The sequence below is a fragment of the Lutra lutra genome, chromosome 2, assembly GCF_902655055.1.
Source record: "Lutra lutra chromosome 2, mLutLut1.2, whole genome shotgun sequence".
Taxonomy (NCBI): domain Eukaryota; kingdom Metazoa; phylum Chordata; class Mammalia; order Carnivora; family Mustelidae; genus Lutra; species Lutra lutra.
In genome coordinates, this window is record NC_062279.1 from 93412859 (window position 1) to 93419743 (window position 6885).

Genomic DNA, 6885 nt, shown 5'->3' on the forward strand with positions numbered 1-6885 from the left:
TTAAGATTTCCTGGACTCTCCTTCCTCTCACAAACATACCAATTCAGCAACATTTCACCAATAAATTACCCTGCTAGAAATTTAGAAACTACAAATTGAAAGGCTCTTAAACCCCAGGCAAATATGTTACCAGATTCACTGAAGCCAGTAGGGAGATTCATGACACCCTCTTAATAGAATATCTACCCTTGGCTCAGAGCCATATAGTCAGGAAGAAACTCCCTATCCCCAGCTTCTTCCAGGTTAAGGAAGGAGTAGGTTTGGGTGTCCAGAAGTCCAGCTTTTCCAAGAATGCTCTGCAGGGAGCCTACTTCTGACCTTCTGGTCTTGGATGCTAATGGAACCCACACAGTCTAGCCACCTAAAGAAGAATGAAGATGATGGCTTGTGTTGTTTGATGCCATAGATTCTCCCCCTAGCTCAGCACAGACAAATGAAAAATCCCAGTTCTCAACTACCCCCTGGAGAGGGAGAGTTGATCCCTGTATCCAGCATCTCAACTTCTCCATGGCTGCCCAAAGAACGAGCCTCCAAAATATCTGGCAAGGCTGATTGGTGAGTCTCTTCTCCTATATAGTCAGCTGTGAAGAGTGGGAGAGATGCCTGCCCTGCCTAATGTGTAGAATTCAACACAGAGTTAAGGAAAATAAAGAATCAAATAACAATGTTCTGAACAACAGAATAGAATAAATTTCTGGAAACCTGACCCTATTGAAATGGACTTAAATTATTTATCTGACAGAGATTTCAAGACAACTGTCATAAAAATGTTCATCAAAGCCAAGAGGCCAATACATGAACAAAGTGATAATTTCAACAGAGTAAGAGTGCACATTTTGGAAAGGAAGGTCTTTTCAATCAATGGTGCTGAGAGAACTGGCTAACCACCTGCAAAAGAATCAGTTAGACCCTCCTTATCTTACACAATACACAAAAATCATTTTAGAACAGATTAATGACTTAAACATAAGACCTGAAACTCTAAAACCCCTAAAAGAAAACGGAGGAAGAACTTTGTCACATTCTTTGTTAATGATCTTGGATACTACATACTACACCAAAGGCCACAAAACAAAAACAAATCTATAGGAGTATGTCAAACTGAAAAGCTTCTGTATCACAAGGGTATAATCAGCAGTTGAAAGACAGCCTATGGGATTGGAGAAAATATTTGCAAACCATGGATTTGGTGAGAAGTTAATCTCCAAAATATATAAGGAATTTCTACAACTAAACAGCAAAAACAAAGAGATACTCCTTAAGCGCAATTCCAAAACGAGCTAAGGACTTGAATAGACATTTGTCCAAAGAAGACCTCTAAATGGCTAATGGTATATAAAAACATGCTCAATGTCACTAGTCATAAGGGAAATGCAAATTGAAACCACCATGAGAAATCACCTCACACCTGTTAAGATGACTATTATCAAATAAAATACAAGTGTTGATGATGCTATGGAAAACTTTGAATCCTTATACACTGTTGCTAGGAATGTAAAATGATTCAGCTTCTATGGAAAATAGTATAATCTTCCTCAAAAAATTAAAATTAGAACTACTGTACAATCCAACAATCCCACTATCGGGGTGTTTATCCAAAAGAACCAAAATCAGGATCCTGAAGAGATAGCACTCTTGTGTTCACTGTAGCACTATTCACAGTAGCTAAGGTGTGAAAACAAACTAATATTCATTGATGGATAAGTAAAAAATGAAAAATGTGTTATAAACATGTAAAGGAATCCTATTCATCCTTTAAAAAGAGGGAAATCATGCCATATGTGATAACATGAAGGAACCCTGAGGACATTATGCTAAGTGAAACAAGCCATTCATCGAAAGACAAATATTGCATGATTCCACTTTCACGAGACATCTAAAATAGTAAAAAAACAAAACAAAACAAAAAACAGAGTGTAAAGGTGGTTGTTAGGGGCTGAGGGGAAAAGGAAATGAGGAGTTACTGATAACAAAGAAAATGAATTACATAATCTAAATGTTGGGTTGATATTGGTACCACATAATTTCCAGTTCTTCCTCGGTTCACCCAATAGAAATACATTATTTACCTTTTTGTATGCTATTGTTGAAGGCAGTTAACATAAAAATTTTGAGCAATATCACCAAATAGATAATTTGTCCTTTTGAAGCTTAGTTATCTAGCATTGATATTGGGTTTGAAGCATCTCAGGTGATTAACAATATTGAACTCTCACTGTTCTTGTTCAACGTAGTATTAGAAGTCCTAGCAACAGCAATCAGACAACAAAGAGAAGTAAAAGGTATTCAAATTGGCAATGAAGAAGTCAAACTCCCTCTCTTCACAGATGACATGATACTTTATATGGAAAACCCAAAAGACTCCACCCCCAAACTACTACAACTCATACAGCAATTCAGTAATGTGACAGGATACAAAATCAATGTACAGAAATCAGTTGCTTTCTTATATACTAACAATGAAAATACAGAAAGGGAAATTAGAAAATTGATTCCATTTACTATAGCACCAGGAACCGTAAGATACCTGGGAATAAACCTAACCAAAGAGGTAAAGGATCTGTACTTGAGGAACCACAGAACACTCATGAAAGAAATTGAAGAAGACACAAAAAGATAGAAGACCATTCCATGCTAATGGATTGAAAGAATAAAAATTGAAAAATCTCTATACTGCCTAGAGCAATCTATACTTTCAATACCATCCTGATCAAAATTTCACTGGCATTTTTCAATTAGCAATAATAGCGCCTCGGATAAACCTCATTGGCTACGATACTGCCACTGCGCAAAGCTCACTGGCATTTTTCAAAGAGCTGGAGCAAACAATCCTAAAATTTGTATGGAATCAGAAGAGACCCCGAATTGCTAAGGAAATGTTGATAAAGGAAAAAAAAAACTGGGGGCATCATGTTGCCTGATTTTATGCTTTACTGCAAAGCTGCGATCACCAAGACAGCATGGTACTGGCACAGAAATAGACACATAGACCAGTGGAACAGAGTAGGGAGCCCAGATATAGACCCACAACTCTATGGTCAAATAATCTTTGACAAAGCAGGAAAAAATATACATTGGAAAAAAGACAGTCTCTTCAATAAATGCTGCTGGGAAAATTGGACAGCTATGCATAGAAGAATGAAACTTGACCATTCTCTTACACCATACACAAAGAGAAACTTGAAATGGATAAAAGTCCTTAATATGAGGCAGGAATCCATCAGAATTCTAGAGGAGAACATAGGCAGTAACCTTTTTGACATCGACCACAGCAACTTCTTTTAAGACATGTCTCCAAAGGCAAAGGAAACAAAAGCAAAAATGAATTTTTGGGAATTCCTCAAGATCAAAAGCTTCTGTACAGCAAAGGAAACAGTCAACAAAACAAAGAGGCAACCCATGAAATGGGTTAAGATATTCGCAAATGACAATACAGACAAAGGGCTGATATCCATGATCTATAAAGAACTCCTCAAACTCAACACACACAAAACAGATAATCATGCCAAAAAATGGGCAGAAGACATGAACAGACACTTCTCCAATGAAGACATACAAATGACTAACAGACACATGAAAAAATGTTCATCATCACTAGCCATCAGGGAGATTCAAATCAAAACCACATTGAGATACCACCTTACACCAGTTAGAATGGCCAAAATTAACAAGACAGTAAACAACGTGTGTTGGAGAGGATGTGGAGAAAGGAAACCCTCTTACACTGTTGGTGGGAATGCAAGTTGCTACAGCCACTTTGGAAGACAATGTGGAGATTCCTTAAGAAATTAAAAATAGAGCTTCCCTATATGACCCTGCAATTGCACTACTGGGTATTTACCCCAAAGAAACAGATTTAGTGAAAAGAAGGGCCATCTGTACCCCAGTGTTCATAGTGACAATGGCCACAGTTGTCAAACTGTGGAAAGAACCAAGATGCCCTTCAACAGACGAATGGATAAGGAAGATGTGGTCCATATATACTATGGAGTATTATGCCTCCATCAGAAAGGATGAATACCCAACTTTTGTATCAACATGGTTGGGACTGGAAGGGATTATGCTGAGTGAAATAAGTCAAGCAGAGAGAGTCAATTATATATAGTTTTGCTTATTTGTGGAGCATAAGAAATAACAAATAATAAATGGGGAGCTGGAGAGGAGAAGGGAGTTGGGGGAAACTGGAGGGGGAGATGAACCATGAGAGACTGTGGACTCTGAGAAACAAACTGAGGGTTTTAGAGGGGAGGGGAGTGGTAGGTTGGGTGATCCTGGTGGTGGGTATTATGGAGGGCACATATTACATGGAGCACTGAGTGTGGTGCATAAACAATGAATTCTGGAACACTGAAAAGAAATTAAAAAAAAATATTGAATAAATAGATTATTCCACTGATTAGGAATATATCTTTTTTTTTTAAAGATTTTATTTATTTATTTGACAGAGATCACAAGTAGGCAGAGAGGCAGACAGAGAGAGAGAGAGGAGGAAGCAGGCTCCCTGCTGAGCAGAGAGCCCGACACGGAACTTGATCCCAGAAATCTGGAATCATGACCTGAGCCGAAGGCAGAGGCTTTAATCCACTGAGCCACCCAGGTGCCCGTGATTAGGAATATATCTTAATATCATTATTATTTTTACTGCTGAAAACAAAACAAAAAACAATAAACACAAAACTACTCCCAGCAGAAGGAGCATTTGTCCATTATATCTGGCTGGCTAGATCAAAGACTTTACAAAGTCAAATAGCAAATTAATTATGTTTCCTGCCATATGTTTAGTGCCCAGCACAATGCCTGTCAGTGAATGACCATTGAAGTGTATTTACTGAATGAAAAAATGCTTAGGCCCACAAAATAAATGAAACAAATTATTCAGTTACATCTACACCACTTTTCCTGTTAAGCCCACATTTGTATGTTTCTCAAGTCCTTTTATTAACTTATTCTGCTTAGATTACTTCATATGGCACCTTATGGAGGCAGGAACATACTGATCTTTAGAAATAAAAAAAATAACATCTAGGCTATTCTAACTATGAGCCATTATAGGCATAATGCTCATACTTACAAACATTCAAAGGCTTATATAAATTGTTGATATCAGAAAGCTACTTATTCAAAACATGAAAACTATATATAGTTTTATATACATACATACATATATGTACATATATATATATTTACACTTAAATAATTGTATTTGGAATTCTGGTATCTCCAGAATTCCAAGTCCTCTCTCTCCTGGCCTACAGTAATAACTTACTAATTCTTTCTTCTCATTCTAACCCAGTAGAGAACCACTCTATGCAGGAGCCAAAAGCATTTTTCAAAGTGTTCAGTCTCAGGCTAGGACTCTCCCACTTAAAATTACCTTGTACTTTAACGTAATCAAATGGAAAATAATCCTTGTCATGAGACTAGAGGAGTAGCTTCTGACTACTATTCTGACCTTGTCCTCTACAATATTCCTTCACTCCTTTCTCTGTAGAAACACTGGTATTCATGTTTGGCTCTGAGATCTCTTATAGTACTACTTTCTTTTTCTCTCTTTTTCCCTCCTTAGATCATCATATGGCTGCATCTACACATAATTTAGATTTCAAATCAAAATTATCTTCCTTCGTGAGGATCTCTCTGACTACTCAGATTAGCTTTTATCCTCTCATTTCATCATTCTCAAGCTCATTTATTTTTTTCATAGCTTTTGGTTATACAGGCATATTATTTGTTGATAAGTTATTCTGGCAACTCTGCATAGTATGTAAACTTCATGAGGAGCAAAATTTGATCTTGATCATAAGTGCATCACTAAGGTTAGAATGGTGTCTAAAATTTAGTGGGAGCTCAATATTTTTTGTCTAAAAAAAAAAATGAATGAATAAGAAATGAGTTTTAAATTCTGGCCAGATGGGACACCTGAGTGGCTCAGTCGGTTGAATGTCTGCCTTCGGCTCAGTCCTGGGATTGAGTTCTGCATCAGACTCCTTGCTCAGCAGGAGCAAATAAATAGTTGAAATGAATATTTCAAATAAATAATTGAAAAAAAATAAATCCTGGCCATAGGATAGAAGTTATTATTTCTGCTGTTTAGATTTTTTTTTCAATTTGTTATATCTCGACATATCCACTTCTAAAATTCTCAAAAAGAGCATTCTGATGAACATACAATCCCTACAGAGTTTTCTTCTATGGGGTGGGTATACTCTGGGAATAATTTAACTGAATATTTAGTAAATTGCTTTAGGCCCGTATTTATATCTAATTATATAGTGCAGTTTTACTATTTGTTCAGGATTTGATAAACCATATCTCAGGTATATAAGGGAACTGGTAATTTTAGTGAGCATTGTACTGCATTGATGATGTTTGAAAATATCTAGAAAATAGGGTTAATAGTTGTTTTCTTCTCTTTGCCACTGAAATGCAAAATCTTGGGTTCGACTCATGATTTTAGAATTTTTTAAGATACTGAAAAGTTAAGATACTATTTTCTTGAGACATTTTTTTCTGACGTATAGTGTTTTTCACAATTTGGAATTCTATTCTGTCTTAAAATTGGATTATTATAATGCTGCCCTTAAAAATTCTTACAGTATAACTTATATAACATTTTTCCTGTATTCTGTATTAATTATCATTGTTTTCAGAATATTCTACTTCAATCTGTTCTTTGTGCCCTATATAGCATAAATGTTTATCTTCTTTCCATGCTCCACCTCTTGCAAAGAGAGCAGCTGTTGGCCTGTAAAGGAATGCCAAATTTAAATTCTAAGCACCTGGAGGCAGGACAGGCTCTACGGAACGCCCTGATTTCTATGATTTTTTGCCTAAGCTAGGCTAAAAAAGACCTAGTTAATGTTAAGGGTGCCTGAATCTCGCATC

The 6885-nt window shown here is 36.5% G+C and overlaps 1 pseudogene; it reads right to left on the minus strand.

Moving 5' to 3' along the window:
• Positions 1-2629: 2629 nt before the first annotated feature.
• LOC125094454 (uncharacterized) lies at positions 2630-2796 on the minus strand (annotated as a pseudogene).
• Positions 2797-6885: the final 4089 nt, after the last annotated feature.